This window comes from Phalangium opilio, unplaced genomic scaffold (assembly GCF_054372755.1).
Source record: "Phalangium opilio isolate 3A_F unplaced genomic scaffold, DU_Popi_V2 ptg000390l_1, whole genome shotgun sequence".
NCBI classification, from domain to species: Eukaryota; Metazoa; Arthropoda; class Arachnida; order Opiliones; family Phalangiidae; genus Phalangium; species Phalangium opilio.
The window spans coordinates 5,987,937-6,004,181 of NW_028324234.1; the positions used below are offsets into that span (position 1 = coordinate 5,987,937).

General features: G+C 44.8%; 5 non-coding genes across 5 annotated transcripts; all 5 read left to right on the forward strand.

Moving 5' to 3' along the window:
• Positions 1-10,795: 10,795 nt before the first annotated feature.
• On the forward strand, positions 10,796-10,868 carry TRNAH-AUG (transfer RNA histidin (anticodon AUG)). Its single transcript has one exon. It is a non-coding gene; the product is annotated as a tRNA-His (tRNA).
• Positions 10,869-12,010: 1,142 nt separating this feature from the next.
• On the forward strand, positions 12,011-12,083 carry TRNAI-GAU (transfer RNA isoleucine (anticodon GAU)). The gene has a single exon. It is a non-coding gene; the product is annotated as a tRNA-Ile (tRNA).
• Positions 12,084-12,157: 74 nt separating this feature from the next.
• Positions 12,158-12,230, forward strand: TRNAN-AUU (transfer RNA asparagine (anticodon AUU)). The gene has a single exon. It is a non-coding gene; the product is annotated as a tRNA-Asn (tRNA).
• Positions 12,231-14,599: 2,369 nt separating this feature from the next.
• TRNAI-GAU (transfer RNA isoleucine (anticodon GAU)) lies at positions 14,600-14,672 on the forward strand. Its single transcript has one exon. It is a non-coding gene; the product is annotated as a tRNA-Ile (tRNA).
• Positions 14,673-14,746: 74 nt separating this feature from the next.
• Positions 14,747-14,819, forward strand: TRNAN-AUU (transfer RNA asparagine (anticodon AUU)). Its single transcript has one exon. It is a non-coding gene; the product is annotated as a tRNA-Asn (tRNA).
• The last annotated feature ends 1,426 nt before the right edge of the window (positions 14,820-16,245 follow it).

A 16,245-nucleotide genomic window follows, 5' to 3' on the forward strand; every position in this document is an offset into this window, starting at 1 on the left:
ACCTTTCGATTAACAGCTGAACGCGCTAACCATTGCGCCACGGAAGCCCAAAAATTAAATGCTCGTCAGGTATTGTGGAAAAACTCTCACATTTTACGTTACATCTGAGACGTCACAACACCGCTCCCGGGTGGGCTCGAACCACCAAGCTATTGGTTAACAGCCGAACGCGCTAACCATTGAGCCACGAAAGATCAGAAAATAAATGGTTATCACGTATTATGGATAAACTTTGACTTTTTACTTCACATCTGAGGCCTCACAACACCGCTCCCGGATGGGCTCGAACCACCAACCTTTCGGTTAACAGCCGAACGCGCTAACCATTGCGCCATGGACGCCCAAAAAAAATGGTAGTCAGGTATTGCGGAAAAACTTTGGCTATTTACGTTACATTTGAGATCCAAAAACACCGCTCCCGGGTGGGCTCGAACCACCAAGCTATTGGTTAACAGCCGAACGCGCTAACCATTGAGCCACGAAAGATCAGAAAATAAATGGTTATCACGTATTATGGAAAAAGTTTGACTTTTCACGCTTCATCTGAGACCTCACAACACCTCTCCCGGGTGGGCTCGAATACCAACCTTTCGATTAACAGCTGAACGCGCTAACCATTGCGCCACGGAAGCCCAAAAATTAAATGCTCGTCAGGTATTGTGGAAAAACTCTGACATTTTACGTTACATCTGAGATGTCACAACACCGCTCCCGGGAGGGCTCGAACCACCAACCTTTCGGTTAACAGCTGAACGCGCTGACCATTGCGCCACTAAAGCCCAAAAATTAAATTTTCGTCAGGTATTGAGGTAAAACCTTGTCTTTTTACTTCACATCTGAGACCTCACAACACCGCTCCCGGATGGGCTCGAACCACCAACCTTTCGGTTAACAGCCGAACGCGCTAACTATTCGCCACGGACGCCCAAAAATTAAATGGTCGTCAGGTATTGTGGAAAAACTTTGGCTATTTACGTTACATTTGAGATCCAAAAACACCGCTCCCGGGTGGGCTCGAACCACCAACCTATTGGTTAACAGCCGAACGCGCTAACCATTGAGCCACGGAAGATCAGAAATTAAATGGTTGTCACGTATTGTGGAAAAGTTTTGACTTTTAACGCTACATCTGAGACCCCACAACACCTCTTCCGGGTGGGCTCGAACCACCAACCTTTCGATTAAGTGCTCGACGCGCTAATTATTGCGCCACGGAAGGCCAAAAATTAAATGTTCGTCAGGTATTGTGGAAAAACTCTGACATTTTACGTAACATCTGAGACGTCACAACACCGCTCCCGGATGGGCTCGAACCACCAACCTTTCGGTTAACAGCCGAACGCGCTAGCCATTGCGCCACGGACGCCCAAAAATTAATTGGTTGTCAGGTTTTGTTTAAAAGTTACGACTTTTCACGCTACATCTGAGACCCCACAAAACCTCTCTTTTGGGCTCGAACCACCAACCTTTCGGTTAACAGCTGAACGCGCTAACCATTGCGCCACGGACGCCCAAAAATTAAATGGTCGTCAGGTATTGTGGAAAAACTTTGGCTATTTACGTTACATTTGAGATCCAAAAACACCGCTCCCGGGTGGGCTCGAACCACCAAGCTATTGGTTAACAGCCGAACGCGCTAACCATTGAGCCACGAAAGATCAGAAAATAAATGGTTATCACGTATTGTGGAAAAGTTTTTACTTTTTACGCTACATATGAGACCCCAAAACACCTCTGCTGGTTGGGCACGAAACACCAACCTTTCGATTAACAGCTGAACGCGCTAACCATTGCGCCACGGAAGCCCAAAAATTAAATGCTCGTCAGGTATTGTGGAAAAACTCTCACATTTTACGTTACATCTGAGACGTCACAACACCGCTCCCGGGTGGGCTCGAACCACCAAGCTATTGGTTAACAGCCGAACGCGCTAACCATTGAGCCACGAAAGATCAGAAAATAAATGGTTATCACGTATTATGGATAAACTTTGACTTTTTACTTCACATCTGAGGCCTCACAACACCGCTCCCGGATGGGCTCGAACCACCAACCTTTCGGTTAACAGCCGAACGCGCTAACCATTCGCCACGGACGCCCAAAAATTAAATGGTCGTCAGGTATTGTGGAAAAACTTTGGCTATTTACGTTACTTTTGAGATCCAAAAACACCGCTCCCGGGTGGGCTCGAACCACCAACCTATTGGTTAACAGCCGAACGCGCTAACCATTGAGCCACGGAAGATCAGAAATTAAATGGTTGTCACGTATTGTGGAAAAGTTTTGACTTTTAACGCTACATCTGAGACCCCACAACACCTCTTCTGGGTGGGCTCAAACCACCAACCTTTCGATTAAGAGCTGGACGCGCTAATTACTGCGCCACGGAAGCCCAAAAATTAAATGTTCGTCAGGTATTGTGGAAAAACTCTGACATTTTACGTAACATCTGAGACGTCACAACACCGCTCCCGGATGGGCTCGAACCATCAACCTTTCGGTTAACAGCCGAACGCGCTAGCCATTGCGCCACGGACGCCCAAAAATTAAATGGTTGTCAGGTATTGTTGAAAATTTACGACTTTTCACGCTACATCTGAGACCCCACAAAACCTCTCTCGTTTGGGCTCGAACCACCAACCTTTCGGTTAACAGCTGAACGCGCTGACCATTGCGCCACTGAAGCCCAAAAATTAAATGTTCGTCAGGTATTGTGGAAAAACTCCGACATTTTACGTTACATCTGAGACGTCACAACACTTCTCCCGGATGGGCTCGAACCACCAACCTATTGGTTTATAGCCGAACGCGCTAACCATTGCGCCACTGAAGCCCAAAAATTAAACTTTCGTCAGGTATTGAGGTAAAACTTTGACTTTTTACTTCACATCTGAGGCCTCACAACACCGCTCCCGGATGGGCTCGAACCACCAACCTTTCGGTTAACAGCAGACGCGCTAACCATTGCGCCACGGACGCCCAAAAAAATGGTAGTCAGGTATTGCGGAAAAACTTTGGCTATTTACGTTACATTTGAGATCCAAAAACACCGCTCCCGGGTGGGCTCGAACCACCAAGCTATTGGTTAACAGCCGAACGCGCTAACCATTGAGCCACGAAAGATCAGAAAATAAATGGTTATCACGTATTATGGAAAAAGTTTGACTTTTCACGCTTCATCTGAGACCTCACAACACCTCTCCCGGGTGGGCTCGAATACCAACCTTTCGATTAACAGCTGAACGCGCTAACCATTGCGCCACGGAAGCCCAAAAATTAAATGCTCGTCAGGTATTGTGGAAAAACTCTGACATTTTACGTTACATCTGAGACGTCACAACACCGCTCCCGGGAGGGCTCGAACCACCAACCTTTCGGTTAACAGCTGAACGCGCTGACCATTGCGCCACTGAAGCCCAAAAATTAAATTTTCGTCAGGTATTGAGGTAAAACCTTGTCTTTTTACTTCACATCTGAGACCTCACAACACCGCTCCCGGATGGGCTCGAACCACCAACCTTTCGGTTAACAGCCGAACGCGCTAACCATTCGCCACGGACGCCCAAAAATTAAATGGTCGTCAGGTATTGTGGAAAAACTTTGGCTATTTACGTTACATTTGAGATCCAAAAACACCGCTCCCGGGTGGGCTCGAACCACCAACCTATTGGTTAACAGCCGAACGCGCTAACCATTGAGCCACGGAAGATCAGAAATTAAATGGTTGTCACGTATTGTGGAAAAGTTTTGACTTTTAACGCTACATCTGAGACCCCACAACACCTCTTCCGGGTGGGCTCGAACCACCAACCTTTCGATTAAGTGCTCGACGCGCTAATTATTGCGCCACGGAAGGCCAAAAATTAAATGTTCGTCAGGTATTGTGGAAAAACTCTGACATTTTACGTAACATCTGAGACGTCACAACACCGCTCCCGGATGGGCTCGAACCACCAACCTTTCGGTTAACAGCCGAACGCGCTAGCCATTGCGCCACGGACGCCCGAAAATTAAATGGTTGTCAGGTTTTGTTGAAAAGTTACGACTTTTCACGCTACATCTGAGACCCCACAAAACCTCTCTTTTGGGCTCGAACCACCAACCTTTCGGTTAACAGCTGAACGCGCTAACCATTGCGCCACGGACGCCCAAAAATTAAATGGTCGTCAGGTATTGTGGAAAAACTTTGGCTATTTACGTTACATTTGAGATCCAAAAACACCGCTCCCGGGTGGGCTCGAACCACCAACCTATTGGTTAACAGCCGAACGCGCTAACCATTGAGCCACGGAAGATCAGAAATTAAATGGTTGTCACGTATTGTGGAAAAGTTTTGACTTTTAACGCTACATCTGAGACCCCACAACACCTCTTCTGGGTGGGCTCAAACCACCAACCTTTCGATTAAGAGCTGGACGCGCTAATTACTGCGCCACGGAAGCCCAAAAATTAAATGTTCGTCAGGTATTGTGGAAAAACTCTGACATTTTACGTAACATCTGAGACGTCACAACACCGCTCCCGGATGGGCTCGAACCACCAACCTTTCGGTTAACAGCCGAACGCGCTAGCCATTGCGCCACGGACGCCCAAAAATTAAATGGTTGTCAGGTATTGTTGAAAATTTACGACTTTTCACGCTACATCTGAGACCCCACAAAACCTCTCTCGTTTGGGCTCGAACCACCAACCTTTCGGTTAACAGCTGAACGCGCTGACCATTGCGCCACTGAAGCCCAAAAATTAAATGTTCGTCAGGTATTGTGGAAAAACTCCGACATTTTACGTTACATCTGAGACGTCACAACACTTCTCCCGGATGGGCTCGAACCACCAACCTATTGGTTTATAGCCGAACGCGCTAACCATTGCGCCACTGAAGCCCAAAAATTAAACTTTCGTCAGGTATTGAGGTAAAACTTTGACTTTTTACTTCACATCTGAGGCCTCACAACACCGCTCCCGGATGGGCTCGAACCACCAACCTTTCGGTTAACAGCAGACGCGCTAACCATTGCGCCACGGACGCCCAAAAAAATGGTAGTCAGGTATTGCGGAAAAACTTTGGCTATTTACGTTACATTTGAGATCCAAAAACACCGCTCCCGGGTGGGCTCGAACCACCAAGCTATTGGTTAACAGCCGAACGCGCTAACCATTGAGCCACGAAAGATCAGAAAATAAATGGTTATCACGTATTATGGAAAAAGTTTGACTTTTCACGCTTCATCTGAGACCTCACAACACCTCTCCCGGGTGGGCTCGAATACCAACCTTTCGATTAACAGCTGAACGCGCTAACCATTGCGCCACGGAAGCCCAAAAATTAAATGCTCGTCAGGTATTGTGGAAAAACTCTGACATTTTACGTTACATCTGAGACGTCACAACACCGCTCCCGGGAGGGCTCGAACCACCAACCTTTCGGTTAACAGCTGAACGCGCTGACCATTGCGCCACTGAAGCCCAAAAATTAAATTTTCGTCAGGTATTGAGGTAAAACCTTGTCTTTTTACTTCACATCTGAGACCTCACAACACCGCTCCCGGATGGGCTCGAACCACCAACCTTTCGGTTAACAGCCGAACGCGCTAACCATTCGCCACGGACGCCCAAAAATTAAATGGTCGTCAGGTATTGTGGAAAAACTTTGGCTATTTACGTTACATTTGAGATCCAAAAACACCGCTCCCGGGTGGGCTCGAACCACCAACCTATTGGTTAACAGCCGAACGCGCTAACCATTGAGCCACGGAAGATCAGAAATTAAATGGTTGTCACGTATTGTGGAAAAGTTTTGACTTTTAACGCTACATCTGAGACCCCACAACACCTCTTCCGGGTGGGCTCGAACCACCAACCTTTCGATTAAGTGCTCGACGCGCTAATTATTGCGCCACGGAAGGCCAAAAATTAAATGTTCGTCAGGTATTGTGGAAAAACTCTGACATTTTACGTAACATCTGAGACGTCACAACACCGCTCCCGGATGGGCTCGAACCACCAACCTTTCGGTTAACAGCCGAACGCGCTAGCCATTGCGCCACGGACGCCCAAAAATTAAATGGTTGTCAGGTTTTGTTGAAAAGTTACGACTTTTCACGCTACATCTGAGACCCCACAAAACCTCTCTTTTGGGCTCGAACCACCAACCTTTCGGTTAACAGCTGAACGCGCTAACCATTGCGCCACGGACGCCCAAAAATTAAATGGTCGTCAGGTATTGTGGAAAAACTTTGGCTATTTACGTTACATTTGAGATCCAAAAACACCGCTCCCGGGTGGGCTCGAACCACCAAGCTATTGGTTAACAGCCGAACGCGCTAACCATTGAGCCACGGAAGATCAGAAATTAAATGGTTGTCACGTATTGTGGAAAAGGTTTGACTTTTAACGCTACATCTGAGACCCCACAACACCTCTTCCGGGTGGGCTCGAACCACCAACCTTTCGATTAAGTGCTCGACGCGCTAATTATTGCGCCACGGAAGGCCAAAAATTAAATGTTCGTCAGGTATTGTGGAAAAACTCTGACATTTTACGTAACATCTGAGACGTCACAACACCGCTCCCGGATGGGCTCGAACCACCAACCTTTCGGTTAACAGCCGAACGCGCTAGCCATTGCGCCACGGACGCCCAAAAATTAAATGGTTGTCAGGTTTTGTTGAAAAGTTACGACTTTTCACGCTACATCTGAGACCCCACAAAACCTCTCTTTTGGGCTCGAACCACCAACCTTTCGGTTAACAGCTGAACGCGCTAACCATTGCGCCACGGACGCCCAAAAATTAAATGGTCGTCAGGTATTGTGGAAAAACATTGGCTATTTACGTTACATTTGAGATCCAAAAACACCGCTCCCGGGTGGGCTCGAACCACCAAGCTATTGGTTAACAGCCGAACGCGCTAACCATTGAGCCACGAAAGATCAGAAAATAAATGGTTATCACGTATTGTGGAAAAGTTTTGACTTTTTACGCTACATATGAGACCCAACAACACCTCTCCCGGGTGGGCTCGAACCACCAACCTTTCGATTAACAGCTGAACGCGCTAACCATTGCGCCACGCAAGCCCAAAAATTAAATGTTCGCAATAGGTTGGTGGTTCGAGCCCATCCGGGAGAAGTGTAACGTAAAACGTCAGAGTTTTTCCACAATACCTGACGAACATTTAATTTTTGGGCTTCCGTGGCTCAATGGTTAGAGCGTTCGGCTGTTAACCAATAGGTTGGTGGTTCGAGCCAGTGATGGGCATTTTTAATATTTTTCTTCCCTCTCCCACTCACACCTTTTTTCAAATATTGACCAAAGCGCCGCTCTCCTCTCCCATCTCATAAGATGGTGAAATATTTTTAAACCTCTCCTCTCCTTATTTTATCAAATTCAAATACAATTCCATCTCATCTCACGTGATCAAAATGGCGCTTTTCTATAGAAACCTCTCCTCTATGGCTCACCTCTTTTATTTTATAAATTGGAACCAAATATCAAGCGCACTACTGTTCGTCAGTGTTATTGAAACTCATTTTTGGGTCCTCTCCTTTCCGTAATATACATTTTCTCTCATTTCATGGCAGCCCTCAAATCAGAGCCTTAGTTCGGCTCTCCTCTCCTCCTCTCCTTTCAGTTTTCTTTCTAGTAGATATATCTCTCGGTGAGTTTATCCTGCGTTTTGCCTATCATCTCATTTTAAGCACCTGCAATGTCATCTGGTATTTTTCACTCATCTCATTTAAACACTCATGAAGTCTTAGTTTTGAACTCAAAACTATTTCTTTATTCTCACTTCATTTTATTTTTAGCGCTCATCTCATTTTTAAATTAGCACTTATCTTATTGTAAAAGGGTGTTTTATTATATTACATGGCTCGAGCAAGCTTCAATGAAGTATACTTTTTGTTTTTCGTTTATGCACTTATGCTATAAAATAAGGCACAAAGTGCTTGTTCTCACTGAGCCTCTAATAGAGTTTAATCAAAGCTAATCAGATAAAAAAATAATGAAAGGCAGAATTAAAAGAGGTGAAGTCAAACATTACTAATAAAAAATGTCATTTTTGTCAAAGACGGGAAAGTGTAAAAGATAAGTGTAGAAAATTAATTGCCTGAAGTAACAGATATTCAAATTTTCCATTTTGAAAACATGATTATAAAACATCAATTATTTGATAAAATTCTTATCTTAATTTAGTTCACCAAATTTACTTCGGTAAATATAATTTAACATGGAAGATATGCATAATTTGCATTTTATTTTCTCTCAAACATTTACAATTAGGTTGAGAATTCGGCCCTATAAGGAGAATAAAATGGACAGAAAAACTTTTCGTTTATTGTAAAGTTTTCGAAGTTTTAAAAATTTACGTGTTGTGTAGCTCTCAAGATATCACGATCAATCTACAGATTTTTTAGACACTAATAGTGAAATCACAATGAAAATGCCTATGTTATTTTCCGCTTAGTAATATTTCCAATTTTAAAATTTAAACTGATATATATACCGTATCAATATTTCCAATTTTATAATATAAAACTTTAATCTGATCAAGCTACATTTTTTTCAGATATCTGAGTATTTGAATCTTCTATAAGCAAAGTATAATGTATAACATTGCATCCCTTAAACAATTCTTGAAGGTGACTTATTTTCTAGAACTACTAGAAAAATACTGTGCTTAAATTTTTTGGGCAAATGAAATTTTAGGTGAAAAAACTATAATAAGAATTTTTTCAGATAATTGATGATTTATAATCATTTCCTCGAAAAGGAAAATTTGAATATCTGTACTTCAGGCAATTAATTTTCTATACTTATCTTTTACACTTTCCCTTTTTTGTCTACAAAGGCAGTTTTTATTAATATCTTCTAATTCAGTCTTAATATTATTTAAAATTGTTTAGAATCATTGGAAAGAAAACGTATTAGGGCGTTGCGCGTCCAACGGTAATCTAGCTTCAATACCAGTAGTCGGTAATCTACCGCTCTCTTAGAATACTAAGGCTTATCTTATTAACGCGTGTTTTAAATTCTTTGAACCCCTATAAATAACATAAGTCGCTTCAAAGATAATGTCAAAATTTATCAAAAGTACAAACTCAAAACACGTTATCGCGTAATTTCCGTTTAGCTGAAAAACTGACAGCCACAACATAATTAAATAAATCTTTATTATGGTTGAGATAGTAGGGTTTTGCCTTTGAAAGTAACTCATTTAAATTTCAGGCGGTGCAAAGTTTCTCTTTTCTATTTATCAGTTGTAGTATTTTTTACCTACTGCCCAAAATAAGTCTCCCATCAACCACTACTTTCATCCAGTATCTCACCAAGCACTTCTATCATCAAGTATAACGACATCTCGTCAACCACTCCTTTCATCGAGTATAAGAACTTCTCATCAACCACTCATTTCATAGCACATTAAAAAACCTATTTCATATCAACCACTCATTCCATGGAAAACCAAAAACTTATATCATACACTCACTTCAAGAAAAAAATTGCCCTTTTAACAGCCTCTCACCTATCACTCCACTCATGGACTACCGAAAAATCATATCTCACATCCAACTACTCTCCTCATGATCCAAAAAAATTGCTCTCAACACTAGGTTATCTCTTCGAGTTTTGAAAATAAAATATCTCACCACAAAAGTTACTCGTGGAGGTTGAAAAACCACCTCTCATCTCAAACTCACTTCCAATTTCAAATTTTAGTACCTCTCCTCTCCTGCTAATATCACAAGCTCAAAAAAGCCCTCTCCTATACTCATAAATTACTCAAAATTATGAATAGGAGATGAGAGCGCCCATCACTGGTTCGAGCCCTCCCGGGAGCGGTGTTGTGACGTCTCAGATGTAACGTAAAATGTCAGAGTTTTTCCACAATACTTGACGAGCATTTAATTTTTGGGCTTCAGTGGCGCAATGGTTAGCGCGTTCAGCTGTTAATCGAAAGGTTGGTGGTTCGAGCCCATCCGGGAGCGGTGTTGTGAGGTCTCAGATGTGAAGTAAAAAGTCAAAGTTTTACCTCAATACCTGACGAAAATTTAATTTTTGGGCTTCAGTGGCAAAATGGTTAGCGCGTTCGGCTGTTAACCAATAGGTTGGTGGTTCGAGCTCATCCGGGAGAGGTGTTGTGACGTCTCAGATGTAACGTAAAATGTCAGAGTTTTTCCACAATACCTGACGACCATTTAATTTTTGGGCGTCCGTGGCGAATGGTTAGCGCGTTCGGCTGTTAATCGAAAGGTTGGTGGTTCGAGCCCATCCGGGAGCGGTGTTGTGAGGTCTCAGATGTAGCGTGAAAAGTCAAACTTTTTCCATAATACGTGATAACCATTTATTTTCTGAGCTTCCGTGGCTCAATTGTTAGCGCGTTCGGCTTTTAACCAATAGGTTGGTGGTTCGAGCCCACCCGGGAGCGGTGTTTTGGGATCTCAAATGTAACGTAAATAGCCTAAGTTTTACCTCAATACCTGACGAACATTTCATTTTTGGGCGTCCGTGGCGCAATGGTTAGCGCGTTCGGCTGTTAACCGAGAGGTTGGTGGTTCGAGCCCATCCGGGAGCGGTGTTGTGACGTCTCAGATGTTACGTAAAATGTCAGAGTTTTTCCACAATACCTGACGAACATTTCATTTTTGGGCTTCCGTGGCGCAATAATTAGCGCGTCCAGCTGTTAATCGAAAGGTTGGTGGTTCGAGCCCACCCGGGAGCGGTGTTGTGGGATCTGTAATGTAACGTAAAAACCAAAGTTTTTCCACAATACCTGACGACGATTGAATTTTTGGGTTTCCGTGGCGCATTGGTTAGCGCGTTCGGCTATGAACCGAAAGGTTGGTGGTTCGTGCCCATCCGGGAGCGGTGTTGTGAGGTCTCAGATGTGACGTAAAAAGTCAGAGTTTTTCCACAATACCTGACGAACATTTAATTTTTGGGCTTCCGTGGCGCAATGGTTAGCGTGCTCAACTGTTATTCAAAAGGTTGGTGGTTCGAGCGTACCCGGGAGCGGTGTTGTGATGTCTCAGATGTGACGTAAAAAGTCGAGGGTTTTCCACAATACCTGACGACCATTTAATATTTGGGCTTCCGTGGCGCAATGGTTAGCGCGTTCAGCAGTTAACCGAAAGGTTGGTGTTTCGAGCCCAACCAGGAGAGGTGTTTTGGGGTCTCAGATGTAGCGTAAAAAGTCAAAACTTTTTCACAATACGGGAAAAACATTTAATTTCTGAACTTCCGTGGCTCAATGGTTAGCGCGTTCGGCTGTTAACCAATAGGTTGGTGGTTCGAGCCCATCTGGGAGCGGTGTTGTGAGGTCTCAGTTGTAACGTTAAAAGTCAAACGTTTTCCACAATAACTGACGAACCGAAAGTTTGGTGGTTCGAGCCCATCCGGGAGCGTTTTGTGGTGTCTCAGATGTAACGTGAAAAGTCAGAGTTTTTCCACAATACCTGACGAACATTTAATTTTTGGGCTTCCTTGGCGCAATGGTTAGTGCGCTCAGCTGTTATTCAAAAGGTTGGTGGTTCGAGCCCCTCCGGGAGCGTTTTGTGGGGTCTCAGATATAATGTAAAAAGTCAGAGTTTCTCCACAATACCTGACAACCAATTAATTACTGAGCTTCCGTGGCTCAATGGTTAGCGCGTTCGGCTGATAACCAATAGGTTGGTGGTTCGAGCCCATCTGGGAGCGGTGTTGTGAGGTCTCAGATGTAACGTAAAAAGTCAAACGTTTTCCACAATAACTGACGAACCGAAAGTTTGGTGGTTCGAGCCCATCCGGGAGCGTTTTGTGGTGTCTCAGATGTAACGTGAAAAGTCAGAGTTTTTCCACAATACCTGACGAACATTTAATTTTTGGGCTTCCGTGGCGCAATGGTTAGTGCGCTCAGCTGTTATTCAAAAGGTTGGTGGTTCGAGCCCCTCCGGGAGCGTTTTGTGGGGTCTCAGATATAATGTAAAAAGTCTGAGTTTCTCCACAATACCTGACAACCAATTAATTACTGAGCTTCCGTGGCTCAATGGTTAGCGCGTTCGGCTGATAACCAATAGGTTGGTGGTTCGAGCCCATCCGGGAGCGGTGTTGTGAGGTCTCAGATGTAACGTAAAATGTCATAGTTTTTCCACAGCACCTGACGACCATTTAAATTTTGGGCTTCCGTGGCGCAATGGTTAGCGCGTTCGGCTATTAACCAATAGGTTGGTGGTTCGAGCCCATCCGGGAGAAGTGTTGTGACGTCTCAGATGTAACGTAAAATGTCGGAGTTTTTCCACAATACCTGACGAACATTTAATTTTTGGGCTTCAGTGGCGCAATGGTCAGCGCGTTCAGCTGTTAACCGAAAGGTTGGTGGTTCGAGCCAAAACGAGAGAGGTTTTGTGGGGTCTCAGATGTAGCTTGAAAAGTCGTAACTTTTCAACAATACCTGACAACCATTTAATTTCTGAGCTTCCGTGGCTCAATGGTTAGCGCGTTCGGCTGTTAACCTATAGGTTGGAGGTTCTAGCCCATCCGGGAGCGGTGTTGTGATGTCTCGGATGTGAAGTAAAAAGTCAAAGTTTTACCTCAATACCTGACGAAAATTTAATTTTTGGGCTTCAGTGGCGCAATGGTCAGCGCGTTCAGCTGTTAACCGAAAGGTTGGTGGTTCGAGCCCTCCCGGGAGCGGTGTTGTGACGTCTCAGATGTAACGTAAAATGTGAGAGTTTTTCCACAATACCTGACGAGCATTTAATTTTTGGGCTTCCGTGGCGCAATGGTTAGCGCGTTCAGCTGTTAATCGAAAGGTTGGTGGTTCGAGCCCACCCGGGAGAGGTGCTGTGAGGTCTCAGATGTAGCGTGAAAAGTCAAACTTTTTCCATAATACGTGATAACCATTTATTTTCTGATCTTTCGTGGCTCAATGGTTAGCGCGTTCGGCTGTTAACCAATAGCTTGGTGGTTCGAGCCCACCCGGGAGCGGTGTTTTTGGATCTCAAATGTAACGTAAATAGCCAAAGTTTTTCTACAATACCTGACGACCATTTAATTTTTGGGCTTCCGTGGCGCAATGGTTAGTGCGTTCAGCTGTTAACCGAAAGGTTGGTGGTTCGAGCCCAAACGAGAGAGGATTTGTGGGGTCTCAGATGTAGCGTGAAAAGTCGTATCTTTTCAACAATACCTGACAACCATTTAATTTTTGGGCGTCCGTGGCGCAATGGCTAGCGCGTTCGGCTGTTAACCGAAAGGTTGGTGGTTCGAGCCCATCCGGGAGCGGTGTTGTGACGTCTCAGATGTTACGTAAAATGTCAGAGTTTTTCCACAATACCTGACGAACATTTAATTTTTGGGCTTCCGTGGCGCAGTAATTAGCGCGTCCAGCTCTTAATCGAAAGGTTGGTGGTTTGAGCCCACCCGGAAGAGGTGTTGTGGGATCTCAGATGTAGCGTTAAAAGTCAAAACTTTTCCACAATACGTGACAACCATTTAATTTCTGATCTTCCGTGGCTCAATGGTTAGCGCGTTCGGCTGTTAACCAATAGGTTGGTGGTTCGAGCCCACCCGGGAGCGGTGTTTTTGGATCTCAAATGTAACGTAAATAGCCAAAGTTTTTCCACAATACCTGACGACCATTTAATTTTTGGGCGTCCGTGGCGAATGGTTAGCGCGTTCGGCTGTTAACCGAAAGGTTGGTGGTTCGAGCCCATCCGGGAGCGGTGTTGTGAGGTCTCAGATGAGAAGTAAAATGTCAAGGTTTTACCTCAATACCTGACGAAAATTTAATTTTTGGGCTTCAGTGGCGCAATGGTCAGCGCGTTCAGCTGTTAACCGAAAGGTTGGTGGTTCGAGCCCATCCGGGAGCGGTGTTGTGAGGTCTCAGATGAGAAGTAAAATGTCAAGGTTTTACCTCAATACCTGACGAAAATTTAATTTTTGGGCTTCAGTGGCGCAATGGTTAGCGCGTTAGGCTGTTAACCAATAGCTTGGTGGTTCGAGCCCATCCGGGAGCGTTTTGTGGTGTCTCAGATGTAACGTGAAAAGTCAGAGTTTTTCCACAATACCTGACGAACATTTAATTTTTGGGCTTCCTTGGCGCAATGGTTAGTGCGCTCAGCTGTTATTCAAAAGGTTGGTGGTTCGAGCCCCTCCGGGAGCGTTTTGTGGGGTCTCAGATATAATGTAAAAAGTCAGAGTTTCTCCACAATACCTGACAACCAATTAATTACTGAGCTTCCGTGGCTCAATGGTTAGCGCGTTCGGCTGATAACCAATAGGTTGGTGGTTCGAGCCCATCTGGGAGCGGTGTTGTGAGGTCTCAGATGTAACGTAAAAAGTCAAACGTTTTCCACAATAACTGACGAACCGAAAGTTTGGTGGTTCGAGCCCATCCGGGAGCGTTTTGTGGTGTCTCAGATGTAACGTGAAAAGTCAGAGTTTTTCCACAATACCTGACGAACATTTAATTTTTGGGCTTCCGTGGCGCAATGGTTAGTGCGCTCAGCTGTTATTCAAAAGGTTGGTGGTTCGAGCCCCTCCGGGAGCGTTTTGTGGGGTCTCAGATATAATGTAAAAAGTCTGAGTTTCTCCACAATACCTGACAACCAATTAATTACTGAGCTTCCGTGGCTCAATGGTTAGCGCGTTCGGCTGATAACCAATAGGTTGGTGGTTCGAGCCCATCCGGGAGCGGTGTTGTGAGGTCTCAGATGTAACGTAAAATGTCATAGTTTTTCCACAGCACCTGACGACCATTTAAATTTTGGGCTTCCGTGGCGCAATGGTTAGCGCGTTCGGCTATTAACCAATAGGTTGGTGGTTCGAGCCCATCCGGGAGAAGTGTTGTGACGTCTCAGATGTAACGTAAAATGTCGGAGTTTTTCCACAATACCTGACGAACATTTAATTTTTGGGCTTCAGTGGCGCAATGGTCAGCGCGTTCAGCTGTTAACCGAAAGGTTGGTGGTTCGAGCCCAAACGAGAGAGGTTTTGTGGGGTCTCAGATGTAGCTTGAAAAGTCGTAACTTTTCAACAATACCTGACAACCATTTAATTTCTGAGCTTCCGTGGCTCAATGGTTAGCGCGTTCGGCTGTTAACCTATAGGTTGGAGGTTCTAGCCCATCCGGGAGCGGTGTTGTGATGTCTCGGATGTGAAGTAAAAAGTCAAAGTTTTACCTCAATACCTGACGAAAATTTAATTTTTGGGCTTCAGTGGCGCAATGGTCAGCGCGTTCAGCTGTTAACCGAAAGGTTGGTGGTTCGAGCCCTCCCGGGAGCGGTGTTGTGACGTCTCAGATGTAACGTAAAATGTGAGAGTTTTTCCACAATACCTGACGAGCATTTAATTTTTGGGCTTCCGTGGCGCAATGGTTAGCGCGTTCAGCTGTTAATCGAAAGGTTGGTGGTTCGAGCCCACCCGGGAGAGGTGCTGTGAGGTCTCAGATGTAGCGTGAAAAGTCAAACTTTTTCCATAATACGTGATAACCATTTATTTTCTGATCTTTCGTGGCTCAATGGTTAGCGCGTTCGGCTGTTAACCAATAGCTTGGTGGTTCGAGCCCACCCGGGAGCGGTGTTTTTGGATCTCAAATGTAACGTAAATAGCCAAAGTTTTTCTACAATACCTGACGACCATTTAATTTTTGGGCTTCCGTGGCGCAATGGTTAGTGCGTTCAGCTGTTAACCGAAAGGTTGGTGGTTCGAGCCCAAACGAGAGAGGATTTGTGGGGTCTCAGATGTAGCGTGAAAAGTCGTATCTTTTCAACAATACCTGACAACCATTTAATTTTTGGGCGTCCGTGGCGCAATGGCTACCGCGTTCGGCTGTTAACCGAAAGGTTGGTGGTTCGAGCCCATCCGGGAGCGGTGTTGTGACGTCTCAGATGTTACGTAAAATGTCAGAGTTTTTCCACAATACCTGACGAACATTTAATTTTTGGGCTTCCGTGGCGCAGTAATTAGCGCGTCCAGCTCTTAATCGAAAGGTTGGTGGTTTGAGCCCACCCGGAAGAGGTGTTGTGGGATCTCAGATGTAGCGTTAAAAGTCAAAACTTTTCCACAATACGTGACAACCATTTAATTTCTGATCTTCCGTGGCTCAATGGTTAGCGCGTTCGGCTGTTAACCAATAGGTTGGTGGTTCGAGCCCACCCGGGAGCGGTGTTTTTGGATCTCAAATGTAACGTAAATAGCCAAAGTTTTTCCACAATACCTGACGACCATTTAATTTTTGGGCGTCCGTGGCGAATGGTTAGCGCGTTCG